Here is an 18,803-nt window from a genome sequence, read left to right as displayed (position 1 = left end):
TGTTAAGGATTAATATATGTACACACGACCACATCCTCGAATCTAATCCTTCTAACTTTATAAGCTTAAAAAATAATTAATAATTAATTAAAAGGGCATTTTCAATACCTATTTGTCCTTGTGAACAAAAAAATTTAAATTTTTTTAATCCTACAGAATTTTTGCTTTCATTTGGAAACCACCAAATTATTTAAATAATTTTGAAATCAGAAAGTCCTTCAAAATGCTGGCGTCAAAGAGAAAAACTAAAAACGCAGTTTTACTCAATTTGGCCCACAGTTTCGTGAGCATATTGATTGCTTCGTGTGTTTCGAATTTGTTTTGTTTTTGTCGCACGCGTCGCCAACTCGTACTAAATCTCACATTAATTGCAGTTTTTACTGCCAACAGCTACTACATACATTTAGGCGCTCGCACTCTGTTGAAGATGTTTTATATTAAAAACTGCGCTTAAGTCTATACTAAACAGCATTTTTTTGGCATAAATATAAAACCACAGCGTAAAAGTATGCAACTATTATATATAATGATATTAAAAAAAAAGCAAGCATAATTTATTGGCGCAAAATTAAAGTCACTTTCGTTTTTTATTAAAACTTTTTTTTTTTAATAAAGTAAAAGCATAATTATAACAGCAAAAGCAAAAATTATTTTAATATCTAAATATTTTGAAGCCTACTTTTCGGCTTACGTTTTATATAAAAATCTCATAAACTCATTTTCCAAGCATTATCTTTAAATGCCTGCTCTGCAGCTCCCCCATATTTCTTGCTCGAACGAATAACTTGCCTACTTTTGGGCAACGCTTTCATGAATTTTGTTTTGTAATTTTTTTTTTCTCATTGGCCGCCAATATTTGTATAAAATATGGGTACGCCTAAAATGCTGCCTCACATCACCTCACAATCAAGCTATACTTACTGCTTAATTGCACTATTATTAAATAAGCGGCTTAAATCTGATGTATTTCCATGCATTTTGTTTACATAACAGCCATTTTTAATTTCTAATTTATCGATATATGAAACCTATATAAATAACCTAAGTTCACAATTAAAACCATAATGCATTTTGTTGCGCCTAAAAGCTTTTCTAAGCATACATATTATTTTAATAATTTATGCTAATGCTTCATGAGTATTGACTTTCCCAAAATACACAAATTTCTACTCGCGAATATTTATATATAAACATTATATTATGTATCTCTAATTAACTAACTCCAGCTAAAATAAGTTTAGTTGTGTCCTTGACTGTTGCATATTTACAAGTGCATACATATAGTACATATTCATATACGCCGAAGCCTAAAAGTATGCAAATATATGTACGTTAATAATTTGGCAGCTTAATATTGAATGCATTCAAGTGTGACCAGGTAGTTGCGAACAATTTTTTTTTTTTTTGTGTGGATTTTCAGTTTGAGTTGCAGTATAAATTAGGTTGTGTTTTTTTTGTAAATTTTTGTATTATGCATTTATTTTAAACCACCAAAGTTGGGGCTCATTTTGTACGCTATTTTGCAACTTTTAGGCTGAACGCGCGCCAAAGTTTTCAATGTATTTGGTAGAAATCTAACTACAGTTTTAATACCTTGCGGCTACAAGCGAACACATTTTAAATACACAATTTTACACACATTTCTCTGCTACTTAATATTACGCTTAAAAATAGATTTTGTTTATCATTAAAATATTGTGTTGTTTTTTGCATTTCTATTGCAAAACCCATTTCAGCATACGCAACACAGTTAGTTGAATTAGACAGCAAAATATTTGACAATTTGACTGGTTAACAAATAAAAAAGAATAATGTCGCACGTAACGTACACCCCGAAAAGTATGCAAGCGTGCATGCACTTAAAGCAACGAGTACAGCACTCAAAGAATTGTATTTGTTTGTAGCTTTTGTAAAATTCATATGTATTTTTTAATTGTTCTCATACGTTTTTCTCTCCCTTCCTCTAAGCGTAATTGCTCTACAAATACTACTTCACTTGAATGCGCGTGTGTTTGTATTGTACTCATATTTTAAATTTCGCAATTGCGCGCTTGTCACATTTGTTGCATATGCATAGGCGGCGGTGCCAAGAGTGCTGTGGCAAAGCAATTAAACCTGTCACAATTGAAAAGTACGTGCGCCCTCATGCGTCAAGAAGGGTTGATTGCTTGGCTTGTGAAGTGCGGAAAATAATTGAAAAATGACAGAAACAAAGAAAAATATAGAAACATAATTTTAGGCGCTAGAATGAGACTTAAATTGAATGCCACTAGAAACCATTTTTGCGCCTCTTTCAGAAAAACGTAAAAATATAAGTTGCTGCGAGTACTTAAAACAACTTTTAAGGAGGTAGAAGTCTAAAGTTTAAACAGCAATGGTTAGGCTATACGCACCAGCTTGAAGCAAAAAGTAAAAAAAAAACGGCAAGGAAGCGAAAAGCTTGGCTGATTTGTGTGTGTACTTAAAACAAAAAATTATTTCTTAAATATTTTAATCTATGACGAAAGAGTGTAATATTTTGGAAATACTTTGCGCCTATGCGTGTTTATAGAACACAGAATTTTTAGCATTTTTAGTATTAGTACCAAAATTAGCGATTCCAAGCTAACTGTGTTGCTTTTCAAACTCTTTTGCAATTATTTCTTATTTACTAAAATTCACTGACACAAATCTATTAGTTTATACTTAAGTTTAATTACTAATTATAAAAATTTAACTTTCACCTTAACTTGTTTGTTAATATATAACTATATATATAATAGTATTTGATAGCCTATACATATGTGGCGGGCAAGCCGTTTTCCAGATTTTAGAAGTGCGTCTCAATTACCTGCAATGAAATTAAGAAAAAAACAAAGAAATTTGTCAAATAAGTAGAATTCAATAGTGTAAGAAAATACAATAAAGCTACTGCTATTTTTTTAAACCTTTCAGCTCCAAAGGATACATATTTCCCACTTATTTGTAGGAAAATCGTGTAGAATTTTAAATGTTTTATATATTTTTTTTACTTTTTGAATGGGCCTGATATTCATTTAGGTATAATGATCCAGAAATTTATGAAAATTTTTTTCTATCAATGTTAGAAAGACGATTTAACTTAATTTTGTTAGAAAAGTTTAATGTTTTAGAAAATATGGGTTTTTAAGAATTTTTTTGGAAAAAATAATTTGACGGAAAAACGTAATTTTCCAAACATTCGAAAAAGTTTGGAAAATATTTTTTGAGTAAAAGTTATTTATTTCTGAAAAAAAAAATTGGGAATAAAATTTACAATAAAATTATTTTTAGTATAGAAATTTGAGGGCATTTAATAAGTAATTTTTTCCAAAAAATTATTTTTTGGGAAAAACTAATTTAAGATGTCTCAAGAAAGAAATAGTGTAAGCAGAAAGAATTTTGTAAAATATTTTTTTTTTTAAAAAACTACTTTAAAAACCCCCCAAAGTTTTTTTTTTAGCAAAAATTATGAGATTAAAGAAAAAAGTTGTAGAATAAAATAGTTGAAAAAAGATAGTTTTTAGTTGAAATTAAGGAAAATATTTAAGAGAAAACTACTTTTTATATTATTTTTTTTATTTTTATTTTAAGAATTCGTTTGCTTAAACATCAATAACTCACATTTTACAATTTAAATCTTGAGGTTATATTTGTATGTTTTTGGTTCTAATAGGGTTAAAGGGCGTAAGTATATGTAAATAATTTTAATTTCTGTATAAATATGCGAAGAAACGAGACATCGTTCACATCTCTCATGTCATAATTTTCAAAAGAATTTCTGCAGCATTAATTTTTATTAAATACTTTATTAAAGTCTTTTACTGCTTTTACAACTCGCACATCCTGTGGTGTAACAAAATGAATAACCACCATTGTGCCATTTCTGTTTAATTTTCTTTCCTTTTTAAACAAAACAAATGTGTATAATATTAATAGCAAAATTACGCTGACCTTTCTTTAGTGCATTGTTTTTTACCTACTTATTCAAATTTAAAGATCAAAAAACTTTGCGGTCATTGGAACGACAGCATTTGGTCATTTTGTTCTTTTGAAGTCTGTCGACCTTAAGCCGTAGACCGTAATTAATTTAATGAAGAGTACTAAGTCAAGTGAAAAAAGCAAATTCATGTACGCGTAAATCTACGAGTATTTGTGGCCGCTGCAGTCGAGCGGTTAAATGTGCGTTCTGTCACTCGGTAGTACCCAAGTTTGATTTCTGAACTACTTCCAACAAAAAACACCTACCTACCGTTCTTAAGCCGTATAAGGTTCCTTTATTTGTGTGGCATCATCAAGACGGAAATTGGAAATTGGAGGAGAAGTTCGGCCAAACACTAAACAAGACTTGTTAGCTGCTGTTTAATATTTTCATATTTACATACGTATATAAAAACAAAGCTTCCTTTCTTAATTCGTTCAACCATTTATTTTTGTTTTTGCGAATCTAATTGAAATCACAAAAATCCAACTAATTGCTACCCATAACTGGGTTGAGTGATTTTAACCCTTCCATGAAAAGTTGATTTTCTCACCGTGGACCGGAAACCCGTGAAATAACGTGATCGTCGAGAAGCCAATGCCGCCTCAGATAGAGACAGTTTGGTGCGGATTTTGGAACGGTGGCATCATTGGCATTTCGGTTAACGGTAAGCGCTACAGGGACATTATAAACGATTGTTCGTGGCCCGAAATTGCAGCCATGGACTCGGGCGATCTTTGGTTTGGGCAAGAATGCTACACAGCCCTTGCCACAAGCGATTTTCTGCGCGCCCAGTAATCGTGGTATCAGCCATCTTGGCGATGTCAACTGCGACGAGTGGATGAAGCGCATTCAGGAAATCCAATTTTCGACAATATTTTCAAGCAACGGAATCATACGTTATTTTATTCGAAGGCTTCCTAAGTTGGCGGTTTATTTGCATAAACCAATAGGACTGCGTAATTCCGTAGTAGCGTGAAATCGTACGTTCACCAAATATTTATTTAAAAAGTCGCTCTGTTGCATAAACAGTTACTCAGCCAATATTTAATTAAATTCGGGCATGAAATAATTCCCAATTTGGCTCGCTGGCGTTCGCAATTGACGGCTATGTTGGTTGGTTGGTTGTAGTGCCTCCCAAGTTATCCTCGAGAATCAATTTGCGCATAGTAGCACCATTTTGTTGCACTTATCCCGGACAATTTTATTCTATCGTCAAGCATTTGTGCAGTTCAAACAAACCACTTTGACCCGTTTCTAAATTTGTGCATATCGCTTATTTTAGCCCTGGATAAATCCTCTAACTGCCGAATTGTGTGTTTCCCGAAAGCTTTATGCCTTAAGGAAGCCAGCCCTGGGCATTCACACAGAAAATGGAATACCGCTTCCTCGCTGCCCTCTATCCGGCAGCTGCGGCATGTATCATTTTATGGGAGTCCTATTCGATAGGCATGCTCTCCTATCGGTTAGTGGCCGGTGATAGTCGCTACAATCCTAAATACATCTACCCTCGACCTACTTAGCAGCTCTGCTATTCTTTTTCTGCTATAGTCAGGCCAAAGCTCACGTGCTATCTTTCAAGTCTGAATCTCTGACCACCTCCTCCTTGCCAGTTTCAGAAAGTGCAAGTGTACCTCTGCTTGTACTTGTCTGAGGGGTTATCCGAGTACCACCGCTAACGATTCATCCAAACAAGCCTTGGCCAGTTCGTTTGCTCTCTTGTTGTCTTCTATATTTTTATGGCCGGGAACCCAGACAAGAGAGATAGACATTGACTGAGACGCTGCATCGCCGCCTGGCTGTTTGAGTAAAACACTGCTTTTACTTTTCTAGTAGCACTGTTATTTAGTAACCTACCGGCCTCACATATACCCAGGACTTCTGCCCTGAAATATGCTAGCATGGTTCGCCAGTCGCAGGGACAGATTGACACCAAGCTCCTCGGAATATACTCCTGCCCCCACACCGAAGTCCATCTTGGATCCGTCTGTGTATAGAAGCAGCCCAGACTCCCTGAGTCTTAAAGCTGAGTAAGTCGCGATTTCTTTTAGGCATAGATCAAGCAGAATCATATTGAGGACGACATTCAGTGCTTCTGAAGGGCAGGATCTCAATGCCCCAGTTACGGCTATGTACTCGACGCTCTCATTTTTAATTAAGTATGCAAAGACCAACGATTCTATCGGCTATTCATGCATACCACGTGAGTTTTTGTGAATGCAGTGGTACATCGTGTATTTTTCGGATATTTTCTTCACTCCAAATGTGGCAAGTGGGATTATGTCCATTAAGCCAAAAATGTTTACGAGTTTTCACACCGCGATCGCAGAACTGATATCAGCCTCACCCGAATTGTCAATTGATTGATATGGTTAACCATAAACTAACTGATTGCCAGACAATTTTTTTCGCAGTCTGCTTAGTCAACATAATAGACATTACTGGCACGATGGCATCGCATTTTAGTTGGAGTTTCGGGTTTTCAAACCAATTTGCAATCACCAAAATTCAATGCCTATTGAAGGCATCAGACATTTTTGGTAATAATAGGCAGACTTCAGTGATAATGACGACTGCTCTACGTAATAAAAACACCACTGGAAATATGTCAATGTGTCAATAGTGCAGCAGCGGACACTTATCCGGTCTGACGTTAATGCCTTCATGCAGATGCCTGCCGATATGTGCATGCGTGTGTACGTTTATGCTGGCCTGAAATATATAAGTGGTATTCACCAAATTGAGCAAGTGGCCTGGCACTCTGGCAGAAGAGCAAATGAGCTCAAGCGACGAGTGTTGGCAACAGTCGTTCCTTGAGCTGATTTGCTCTTTTGCCAGACTGCCTGGCCACTTGCTTGAATATCACCATTGTTTTTAGTTCAGCCCACTTATTTACGTTTTATAAGCTCAGAAATGCTAGTTTTGCAGTAAGGATTGTCGTGGACAAAGTTTTAAATCGAAAACCTGAAAAATGTGTTTTACAAATTTTTGCAAAGTTAATCTGTCAGTCAGCAAATTAAGCTACATCGACGTGTAATGAGTTGTTTTCTTTGATATGCGATTGAAAATTTGTATGCAATATAATTGTCTTTCTCTTGACAATAGTCTACCACCAGCGGTTGCCTTTTTGGGTTGAGTGTATTTTAACTAAAACTTGATATTATTGTATGCATAATTGAAATATTTTTAAATCGGTGTTTAAAATAAAATTTACGTTCTGCAGAAGCGTGCCCTATCTAAGGCCCATAACAAGCGACTGATTTTTCATATTACGAAGCACAAAATTCTTCCATTAAAATATATTCAAAATAGCGAAAGGGGAAGCATAATCCTACTTAATTTGGCATAAGCACACCCGAAGGAGCATCTTCGACCCGCCCATACAAAAGCCTAACAACCGACAAAAATTAATGGACATTGAGTGCAAAGCTAAAAATTAAATTAAAATATGGTACCTTAATTTTTATGTGCCTAAATACATATGTATGTATAATGTGGCTATGAATAGAAATAATTTAACAAGAACACAATGCGCCGTTAACAAACAACAGCACAATTGAATCCATAACAAGCTCCGGGTTCACTTAACATTTATTTGAACAGACATCATTGCTTGTAAGGTGCCGCATGACCAGTGCCTGCTGTATTCCCTCACTCGCTGCTGCCAAACAATACAATGACAAATGTTGCTGCGAGCCACTTCATCATAATGAGAACAACGGTGCGTATACGCAATGCGAAACAGCACAGGCGCGTGATTAATGACAACACAACAAACATTAAACAATTAGGGTAAAATTCAAAACAAGTGTGGGTTCAAAATAATGACTAACCTAGCGTCATACAGCTTGGGCACCCTTTTTTATCGATTCGTATAGAAGTAGAAGTAGAACTTGTTTGGGTACTTTGGATAATATTTATTAATTATTAATTAATTAATATAAAACGCGAAATAGGGAATGATATTGGAGATAAATTTCTTGTATGAAAACCCGACATCGCAGATTTTTGAAAGTATTCGGAGCAACATAAAATTAACTAAAATGAAAGGCTTTTAGGCTTTTTTTTGGTAATTATACCTTTCATGAGCATGAAATGGTATTATAACTTTGGTCCGATGTTTGTAAGTACCAGAACAAAAAGAGATAGACCCATGAAAATGTATACTTATATGATCAGAACGTCGAGCTGAGTTGATTTAGCCATGTCCGTCTGTCCGTCTGTCTGTCTGTTTGTATGCAATCTAGTCTCTCAGTTTTCGAGATATCCGGATCAAATTTGGTAGGTGGGTGTATTTTTATAATGTATTAATCATTTGTCGGAACCGGAAGAATCGGACCACTATAACATATAGCTCCCATACAACTGATTGTTCAGATATGAGATTTTTCGTTATAATTCATCCATTTATGTAGCTAGGACCATGAAATTTCGCGCTGTTTTCACTCATTATCAACAGAAGACTTACAGCGAAAATAACAAAGATCGGGTCACTATAACCTGCAGACCCCATACAACTGATTGTTCAGATATGAGGTCTTTTATCATAACTCCTCCATTTATTCAGCTAGGAACATGAAATTTCGCACCATTTTCACTCATTATTAACAAAATACTTACAGTGAAAACTCCTTTATTTGTACAGCTAAAACCGATAAATTTCGTAAGATATTTTATAAATAATAATACAAAGTCTACTGAGAAAATCGTCAAAATCTATGCTGTATAAGCTTTATCTCCTATAGCACTGATTGTTAAGATACCAGTTTTTGCCATATATCTCCCTTATGTACGAAACTAAACCCAATAAATTGTGTTACCGGTTTACATACCGATCACATAGCGGTGAAAATCACTTAGATTGGTGTCATATAAAGTATATCTTCCATACCTCTGATTGTTTAGATGCGATTTTTTATATAAGTATGTAACTCCTCTATCGATGTATGCAGATGTATTCAAAAGCAGTAATCTGTCAAAGTAAAATTTGCAGATGTTCATGAAAGGTATGAAGCCTTCGGCATAGCCGAAGACAGCGCTGCTCTTACTTGTTTTAATTTATTACTTAGCTTTGACTATGCTGGTTCAGATCAGCCAAGCACTTTAAAACTCAATTTTGCCAGGGCAGGGCAGTGACAGAGGGAGTGCTCGATACTTTCCACCTCTTTTCCGTCCGTGCAGCTATTAAAGAAATCATTTGTAGAGTAACCCAATCGCTTAGAGTTTGATCCCACTAGACAGAATCCAATGATTGCTACTGTGCTGATAGCGGGACGGTTAATTGAGATTAGTGATCTGCTTAGTAGGCCAACATGTGGGTTCCGCTAGCCGCCTTTCGTTTGCCTGTTCGGAGAATGTTCATCCAAGACGGTGTTTGCAAGATGATAGGGTGATTCTTGCTTTGGCTCTTACTGTCTGCAACAATGTTCTCTCGAAATGAGATGATGACATGGAGAAGGCCAATTCCACTTTTGTGTCGATAAAGCGAAGGCAGGGCTAATACAAAAAGGTCTCGCAAAGCTAGCTGGGCCCTGGTGCAGCAACCAATTATAGCACTCCCATCATCGCTGTTGTTCATTGTCCTCAATTTGGGAAGGTTTAGCTAGGAATCATCTCTCATTGAGTAGATGGGATTGCAGAAGACTTATGACATTGCTGACTGGTCATTTTTCGTGGCACTAGCATCAGACTTTGATCGGCAAACATGGCAACCCTATTTGCCTTTACTATCTTGAAAAGTTTGAGGCGGAGGAACCCTTCTGCCTTACCTTTCGTTATGTTTTCAGTACAAATTTCTGATTTGAGGTTCAGAACGAATATATTCCAAATATATTACGATTGCTGGTGTTCCTCATATTACTTGCATGAAAATTTAACTTCACTTTAATATACGACAAAAGTTAATAATTCGCTTATTCATAAAGTTAAGATTTGATTAAAATTGTATGCTTTTAAACCCTATTCACACTTCAGTATCCATAATAAGAATATTCGCTTTAACCTAGCTATTTGCTTTGTATTATTGGGCCATTGTATACGCAAAAGGCGTAGGAGTAAAAGTACATATGTTTATATTTTGAGCTGCCTCGTGATATATCTACATACCTCGTACTTATATAAATAATCGTATGACCGCTCACCAGAGTATGAATGAAAAATTTCGGTTTTGGTTTAGCAAAGGAATTTAAATTTAGCGACAACTGTAATAAAAAAGCGCCCGAATTTATATATACATATTATTCACGACTTGTGAGTACACATAAATTTTCTTTGGCAAACCGAATGTAAACAGTTTAAAGTTTGGAAGGTTAAATTTAAGGGCAAACGACATGCTTTATGAATATGAATATATCAGTTTAATTAAATTAGTTTCAGCTTTCGCAAATACCTGGAGATGGGCATGATTATTATTAGATTTCGACTTATCTAGGCACTTTTAGCACTTTCGAAATTTCGCAGACTTGTGGTATTTCAGCTGTTAGCAATTTCAAAACATTGTTATGCGAGGCGGGTTTTTCAGGATTTAGGGCCGTTTTCTTAAGTATCCTTTAACTTTAAAGCTCACTTTATTTTTAAAGGTTGAATTAAAAATAAAGCTATGCCCAAAGTTAAGCATTTATATTATCAGGTTTTGACGTATGTATGTTTTCGGGTTGTAACCCAATTTAAGACCGATAATAAAATGCTTTACTTTAGACACAATCATAACTTTTAATGCTACGTCTAAATATAAAGTTAGCTTTAAAGTTATAGGTTACTTGAGAAACCGGCCCTTAACCGTTTTCAATATTTACCAATTTATCTTGTTAAGTTATCTCAGCAGAGTGGTAAATGGATGGACGGATAGACAGCTATGGTTTAATCGATTGTACTTAGTGCTCAGTGGCTGTCTTGGCTCTTTTTATCTATATATTATACAAATGAAGACACATACTTACATACATACATACATACATATTACCTAAAGTTAGTAAGTGAGTTAAAATACGACTCAAGCATACCCATGTACATAAATCTTCACCTATATTCTTCAATACATAAATATTTCTTCTCAGATAACTAAGTGATAAATAAGCAAAAAAAGAGCAAACATCAGGCCAGAAAACAAATCAAATTTGTGTAAAAGGAATATAATACGCCGCCATTGTCGTCAAGAGTCGGCACCGCGAAGCACCAAATGTCGTTGACACAAATTTTTATCAAAAAGGCAAGCAAGCGAGCAGAAAGCAGATCCCACAAAGTACATATTTACATATGTATTTTGTGGTTACAAAAGCAGCTGTTGCGGGAAAGGAGAAATTTACGATTTTTCGCTTGTGATTGCGGGCGTGTGTTATGGATTTGTGCCACTGAAGCATAAAGCCGCATCTGATTATATTTACGCCGCCACGCGATATACCACAATACACATACATATGTATGTAAGTACATAATATACATATGCTCATATATCTGTATTATTTTTTGTCAGCGACAATACGAACTGACAGAAGTCACAGAAAGAGAGTACAACTGTACATCCTTGCGTATGACAGCCATTGAGAAAGCGAAAGAGATGTGAGCCAACTTAATCTGCACCGCGATGAATTCGATAGAGGAATGATGAAGGCGCTTACAAACACACGTGCTACAAACAGACACAGAATAATAACGAAAGGCAGCGCACAGGCATATGTATGTAAATACACTATAGTGCAAAATAGAGTGCATGGTGGTCCTTGTTGAATATATGCAAGATTTTTATGTTAAAATGTTTGTTATTTTTTAACCGACTTCAAAAACGGAGAAGGTTGTAGTTTTTATTTTTCATTTATGTTACCGCATAACTTTGCACCACGATGCAACCGATATCTATTTTTTTTGGTGGTACCTCCGAGATGTTTCCATACTAATTTGGTTTAGAATCGATCAACACAGAGCCAGCCATCTTCAACAAACTGATATATGCGAGTAGTGGGGCCACATCTTTCGTATCTTATGTACCGCTACTGAAGGATTTCATTAAGCTGCAGAGAAAAAAGATGCTGTCTACAGAATATTTTGACAGACCAAAATACGTTCGCTCGAAGATCTTGGCCGAAAGAAAAAATTGCTGAAAATTGTATCTTTTGTCAGAAACGGTTTCGACAACACGAAAAGGAGCTTCGTATGCGAAGGGATGTCTGGCTTAGTATATTCGCGAAACTAATACTGCTGTGTACAATGACATTCAGCAAGCCCATCGGATTCGCAAGATGCTCTTGGCCAATTCGCCTTGGGTAGAACCTTTTCGATCAGTTCGATACCAAGCCAGGTTTCAGGCAAAACGACTCCTTTTCTGTGATTTCTTAATCCAGTATTGGAGAACCATATCGTAGGAATCAACACCAACTCTGGTGGTGACAGAGGACAAAGAACACATCACCTGTGATGGAAAGTCCAGATAAAGAAGGAAGGAAACGGCTGGCTTTCTTTTTTGAATTCGTTAACGTAACTAAAGAAGAGAACGGTATTAACCTAGAAAAGCGTACCTTGGGTTATAAACGGCTACAATTAGCATCATAATGTGATAGAAGTGCTTATTCCATATAAAGCGACCTGAAGTGGTACTATTCGTATGTCGTTTAGTGTATTACTGGCCACCCGGTCGCATTTTTAGCAGAGGTGCTTCACAAATACTCACCCATACACAAATATACTCTTCCGGAAATATGTGTGTTTGTATTTGCGCACATTTACGCATATGCAATTATAATACTGTTGTGATGGCACAATAAACAAGCTGTCAGTGGACTTGCTTGCGTGTTTGATAAGAGGACCAAGATGACAGCAATAGCGTGGACATATGTACATATGTATAAGCAAAACATGTAAACATGAGGTTTTGTTGATGAATGTGACGCGTGGTTAGTTCTATGTTCCACCCACGAATCATTGATATTTGCGTGGATTGAAGAGTTGCCATTGGCGATATGCTAAGTATAGCTACAATTTAAATTTAAGGACTTCATACTTGGATAACTGCGGCTTTAAAGTTGCCTTTAAGATGAACTCTTTTGAAGAAACCCAAAAAATGTGTGTTGGCTAAAAACTTAATCAAAGTCGAAAAACATTCCCGAACGGTAAGGAAAGCCAAACGGTCACTTAGGGATGATAGGACCGTAGTGTAAACAGTCTCGATTTTCATCAGAACAAGCCTTCAAGAGCAACAGAAATGCAAACTAATAGTTTCATTTTCAGCCAGCCAAGGAGTGTTTTGACATTTAGAAATATTTTACGGTGGAAAAAATGGTAGCACTGTATATTATACCAGACCATTGCGGCACAAAAATTGTCGCTGAGTTACATACTTGTCGCGTTTTGTGAGACCGGAAACAAACTTCCTTCTCAGTTAGTTTCTTTAGGGACTTCTTTAAGGATAAGTTCTGAGAAGGTACGAGCAGAAGGAACTAGAAATCGCGGAGAAGTATTAGACAGGCGGAAATATTCGTTAGAAATATTTCCTTTCTTAAACCTTTCTCGATTGACGCCAATATACAAAATTTTATTATATATATTGTTGATGTGGAATTTCTAACCAGGTGGAATCTTCGTCAAAAATATTTTTGGAAAAAACCCTTCCTAAACCTCTTTCGTTTGGCACCCATATTAAAAAGTGGCAACACTCTTTAAGAATGTTTTCGAAATAGATAAAGTTGTCTTAAAACTCTCGTTGATTTCATTTCCGCATAAAATATTTAATTTTTTAATTCTTTCTCGTTTGATACCCAAACAAAAATTGAATAGATGGCAACTCTCTATAAATTGATTTCAAAATAAATAGTTTTAGGATCCCTTTCGTTTGACATCCATAGAATTGAAATTATTTATTTAACCTACAAATAAATTGATTTTATCCTTTTAAAAAGGTGGCAACTCTTCCCAAAAAATATCCTAAATGTTATTCCATGATGATGATACCTTATCTGTGTTCTAAATTTCATTGAAATAGGTATATCTGTTTTAGCGTGAAAGGGCAACCAAAATATTCACTCACAAATTTCACATTTATTAACAGGATTTTTGACAGGGCAATTCTGGCTAAGATAGTAAAAATTCTTTCGTAAGGCATATATTTATATGACTTTTTATTATTTTTAAAGATTTTATTGTTTTGAAAAAATTCCGTTTCATAAGATTTTCAGAAATGTATTTAATTTACTTTTCTATTAAAAAAAACTATAGTTTTTATTTAATGTAATCTTATTATATTTGTTTTAAATTTCAGTTTTTTGTAATTTTTAATTTAATTTTCTTTAAATTTTAAGGTTTTGCTTAAAAAAAAAATCAATTTAACTTAATTTACAAGTACCTACTATTTTCTATTTTGATTTTCTTGCAATTTAATTTTCTTTTAATATTTATTTGTTTAATTTCGTTTAGTTTGTAAAAATATTTTCATTTATTTATACTATATTTTCATTTAATTTTTTAATTTTGTTTTTAAAATTTCCTTTATATATTAGTTTTTATTGTTTCAAAAAGAAAAGTATGTAAATTTTTTTAATATTATTTAATTAAAAAAAATAATGGATATTATTAAAAGGCGAACAGCATAACTCTAAGACCTCCTCGATGCTTCATTTAGTTCTTCGAAGGACAGTAAAAAGCTTTCAATGTAGTTGCCAGAATTGACAATTGTCTTGCGAATAACTTTTGTCTTTCGAAAGATTGTGGTGAGTTGACAGACAGTTGCCAGAATTGCCATGTAAAAGTAACTTAAACCAACTTTAATTATATACAGCGGCATTCTTAAATTGATATTGATATTTTCAGAAAAACATTTTACTGGACAAGATTTTCGTCAATATCAACCTATGTATGTACTTACTTAAATATGAAAAAAAAACTTATTTTGAATTTGTTAGCTCTTTCCATGTACTATGTATTGTTATTTACACATACTTACTTATGCTTCATTAAGATTTCCTTTGCATAATATTTTCCACATTCCCTTCTACTTGCTTTTTCTCTCATTCTACCAATAAACGTGCACAAAGACATTTTACTTGCCTTTGTATCATCAATTTGCCAGCTGAAATACTTGGAAAAAGCTGTTACTGAGTGGGATTTATTTTTAATTTTCGACTTGATGCTTCTCCATATGTTACTTTACGAGTATATTGTAAGGGAAAGTGCATTTTTATGTGTTTTTTTTTTAAATAAGATTTCTTTAGAATTAACTTAGCATTTGAGCATCCATACATCTATTTTAATAACGCACATATTTAAAAAAAACGACTGCCCATATTTTTAAACTTAAAGCTTTTGTATATAAAACATTATTTTAAATGGCTTTAATTCACATTTGAATTCGATTCTCCTACACCTTGTATCTGCGAACTTGTATGTAAGCTTATTTTCATTTTACCTCTGGCTGACATTTATCGCCATCACTCATTAAGTATACGTTTTAATGCAATGAGATTATTATTGTGATGTGTTTATCCTCGTACATAAATAAATATGTATGCACACTTGCAATTCAAGTGTTTGTGTTTTCACACACACACACTAACATATGCATACACGTGTTTACACTTATTTAATAATACATTTATTTTAATTACATACCAAATTAAAACCACATATCCGTTTTATCGAATATTAAAATGTTCTCAGAAAAATGTAATTATTTCAATTAACCTTGATCCATCATTCAGTTTAAAATTAAGTATATAAGTATACAATTTCACGCTTGCCATCAGCCACAATTAATTTCAAATATTCATGAAAGATATATATACAAAGACATATATAAAAAGTGAAAAACGCTGTGCGCAGGTGACAAATGCCAGGCCCGGAGTGTTCAGTTTAAGAGGAAGTGTTGAGTTGACATCAACTCATTGTCCCATAAGATACGTCAAGAATACAATCACTTTTCCTTACCTTGGTGGCACCGACTATAAAATCACTTTCCTGGACATTTCATCCGGAGCGCAGTTTCCTGCAGACGAGAAAATAATATTACGCAACAGAGAGAGATACCAGGCACTCCCCTCTAGCCTATCCAGCTTTGAGCACACCGCAAGCGTGGCGACTGCTCTGATTACGCCTTGGCTATCAGAATATAAGGTAACCTCCGTTACTGATGTCGCACAATCGAGCAGCCAATCGCCACCTTCTTAATGGCAGCCACCTTTGCCTTGAAAGCATTACAGTGACCCAGCAGTCTCAATTTAACGCTTATGGAGTGTTCCCTGCAAAATATCCCTTCAACGACCCTTACATAATTCAAAGAGCTATCTGTGTAAAGCTTAACCGGTGTATCTTTCCAACTTCTGCTTACCGTTCACTCACTCCAAGAGAGAATAGGAGTGGAGAAATAGTTCATTGGTATCAGTCTAGCCACCAACTGGGGAATATGAATTATCCACGATAAAGTTAGTCTCCAAAAATATTAGAGTATCTCAATCTTGACCCTGTTAAGCACGCACTGATGCTAAGTCCGGCTGGAGCCCTTGCTTAGCGTTAAGTGCCAGAGTGGAAGTGATCTTAGGTGCCCACTGATTCTAATGACTGCTGCAACTGCTTTCTGGGTATTACATAAAACTTTGTGGCCTAAAATCTGGTTTCTGTTGCTTCCTTCAGTAAAGAGCCATACGATGCCTACTTCACCTGTTTCACAAAGTTGAGCTGCCACAACAGCTTTCCATCTAGAAGCAAGCCTAAGTATTTGAAACTAGTAGAAAGCGCTGGGCAAATGCCTCCAAATTGAGGATATTTATACTTGTAACACCCGGCACAAGCTCATTTTTACTAGAATTTACAACGAGTCATTCAGTCACCTGATATCTTTTACCCTTGGATCAAATATTAGAGAATATTCAGAAATGTACCCATCACAAAAAGTGCAAAAATCACCCTGCAGCCTGTGCTCACCAGCTTGCTTAGCAGATCCACCCCTCCACGACTGCCTCCTATCGCTTAACACAGAGTTTGCGGGATATGAGCTAAACTGAGTAGATTTCGACCCCAAGCTTACCCCTGAATAGAGAAAGCACCTACACTGAAGTCTTTATATATAAAAGCTTCATCTGTCGCCTTCAAGAGAGAGTCTCCATTTTGGACGTACGATTATTGAACTCCTCACAGGTCATCACAAGAAATATTATTTCCAAAGTTGCAGATCCATCAGCATCTTCAAGGGCCTTAACGGATACGAAGAGAGAGTGATTGGTCTAAAATTCTAGGGAGATATGCGAGAGTTTATGTCGGTCTCTGGTAAAAATGTCACCTTGAAAACTCTCCAAATCCTTTGAAACTGAACAAGTATTATGCAGTTTCATCTACTTGATTATTCATCAGGCCACCCAAGGCGTTGCGGCAATCCTATGTTCCAAAATCGTAGGGTCTAAAACTGACATGCATGTATGTATGCTCATACTCTTTTTTTTTAAGGAAACCATGAATTTTGTAGCAGTAATTGAAATTTTCTCTACAACTTGCTGCTTTTCTGCTATGCTTCATCAATCAGCCAGCGAAGACAGTGTTTCGCTTCATAAACTCCATTTGTTCTGCAAAATTGCTTTAAAGCCAAGGCAAGTATACAAGCAATACTAGTACGAGTTGACTATGGGGAGATACATTGTACATACATATGTATAAAATATATTGTAAGCGTAATCACTGTAATCTGATAGAAACGGCATACGAAAGCGGGAGACAGCGCAAAAAAAAAAAGAATTGTAAGTAAACACCAAACACTAATGATCACCCATAACCGTGGCAAGCACAAAAGAAATCACAACAACAAAGTCATGTGACAGCACATATGTATGTATGCAGTTGCATTAGACTGTGTCAAATAAAACGAAATCTTTTTTTTCTTTCGGATGCATATAAAAATCTCGTTGTCGGTCACAAAAAATAATTGTGCGAAAAATTTTAGCCGAAAAGAAAATTTCCAAAAATCAAGGGCCTACTACTTCAAAGCTGCATTCATTAGGGGCTGTTTGCAGCTCTCAAGAAGATCGAAAATTCATACAAACTGACGCGTAAGAAATAGAAAAAAATGTTCTTCAGTAAAAACTTTTTATTGTTTCTTTAAACATTTTTATTGTTGCAAGCGCTGACTGCAAAAAAGAAAACAGAAGGCTGAAATTTTGGCACAATTCCATAAAAATGTTTGAATTCTCGCCAAGTTGGCATCCCTGTTTCTAGCCTTATTTACCCTTTACCCCAGAAGTATTTACCAATTGCAACTACTGCCATTAGAGTAGATTAGATTAGTTGTGTCACATATTTTCTTTTCCTCTCTCGCTGTAATTTAGACAGTTTTACAATTTGTGTAGGTGTGTGTTTGAGTACTCTCTCCTTTGTTTTTTTTTAAAGCACATACACGTATGCTATGTATGTCCCCTGCAGCAAAATTTAGGGACAGTCTGGCAAAGCGCTAGTTCCGCCCCACAAATTTCAGAACTGTCTCTGAACTACTGCAAAAGGGATACAGAGCTGGACGGTTGAAACTCATATGTTGCTAGTTGCGCTGTCATCAATGTTACTCATCCTGGTCATGTGAAAGCTGACAAGAGATGCTATACTATATTTTTTCGATTTTTTAGTCCCTAAAACTAATAGCAAACTGTTTTCGTTTATTTAATATGTAGTTCTCTACATAGTTTATGCGGCAACTGCTAAAATATTTCCAAAAAAGTCGTTACTGGTATCATTAAAGTATTGATTTCGATGAAATTTAGTTTGTAGTCTTTATTTGATTAGAAAAACCTAAATATAAAATATGGAGAAGATTGGATTACTATAACGTTCAAAACTCACAAAAAATGTGGGCCCAGTCATTAAATGT

The 18,803-nt window shown here is 35.1% G+C and overlaps 1 protein-coding gene across 1 annotated transcript in view; it reads right to left on the bottom strand.

Moving 5' to 3' along the window:
* Positions 1-562: 562 nt before the first annotated feature.
* Positions 563-18,803, bottom strand: part of LOC118739620 (neuropeptide F receptor) — a 67,590-nt gene continuing 49,349 nt past the window's right edge. The window contains exon 3 of the mRNA XM_036471052.1: positions 563-2,830. The gene's annotated coding sequence lies outside the window, so the exon portion shown is untranslated. The remainder of the gene's footprint in view (positions 2,831-18,803) is intronic.

This window comes from Rhagoletis pomonella, unplaced genomic scaffold (assembly GCF_013731165.1).
Source record: "Rhagoletis pomonella isolate Grant_MI unplaced genomic scaffold, Rhpom_1.0 Rhpom_scaffold_00005, whole genome shotgun sequence".
Taxonomy (NCBI): Eukaryota; Metazoa; Arthropoda; class Insecta; order Diptera; family Tephritidae; genus Rhagoletis; species Rhagoletis pomonella.
The sequence above is the reverse complement of the archived record's forward strand: the minus strand, read 5'-3'. Positions and strand labels throughout refer to the sequence as shown.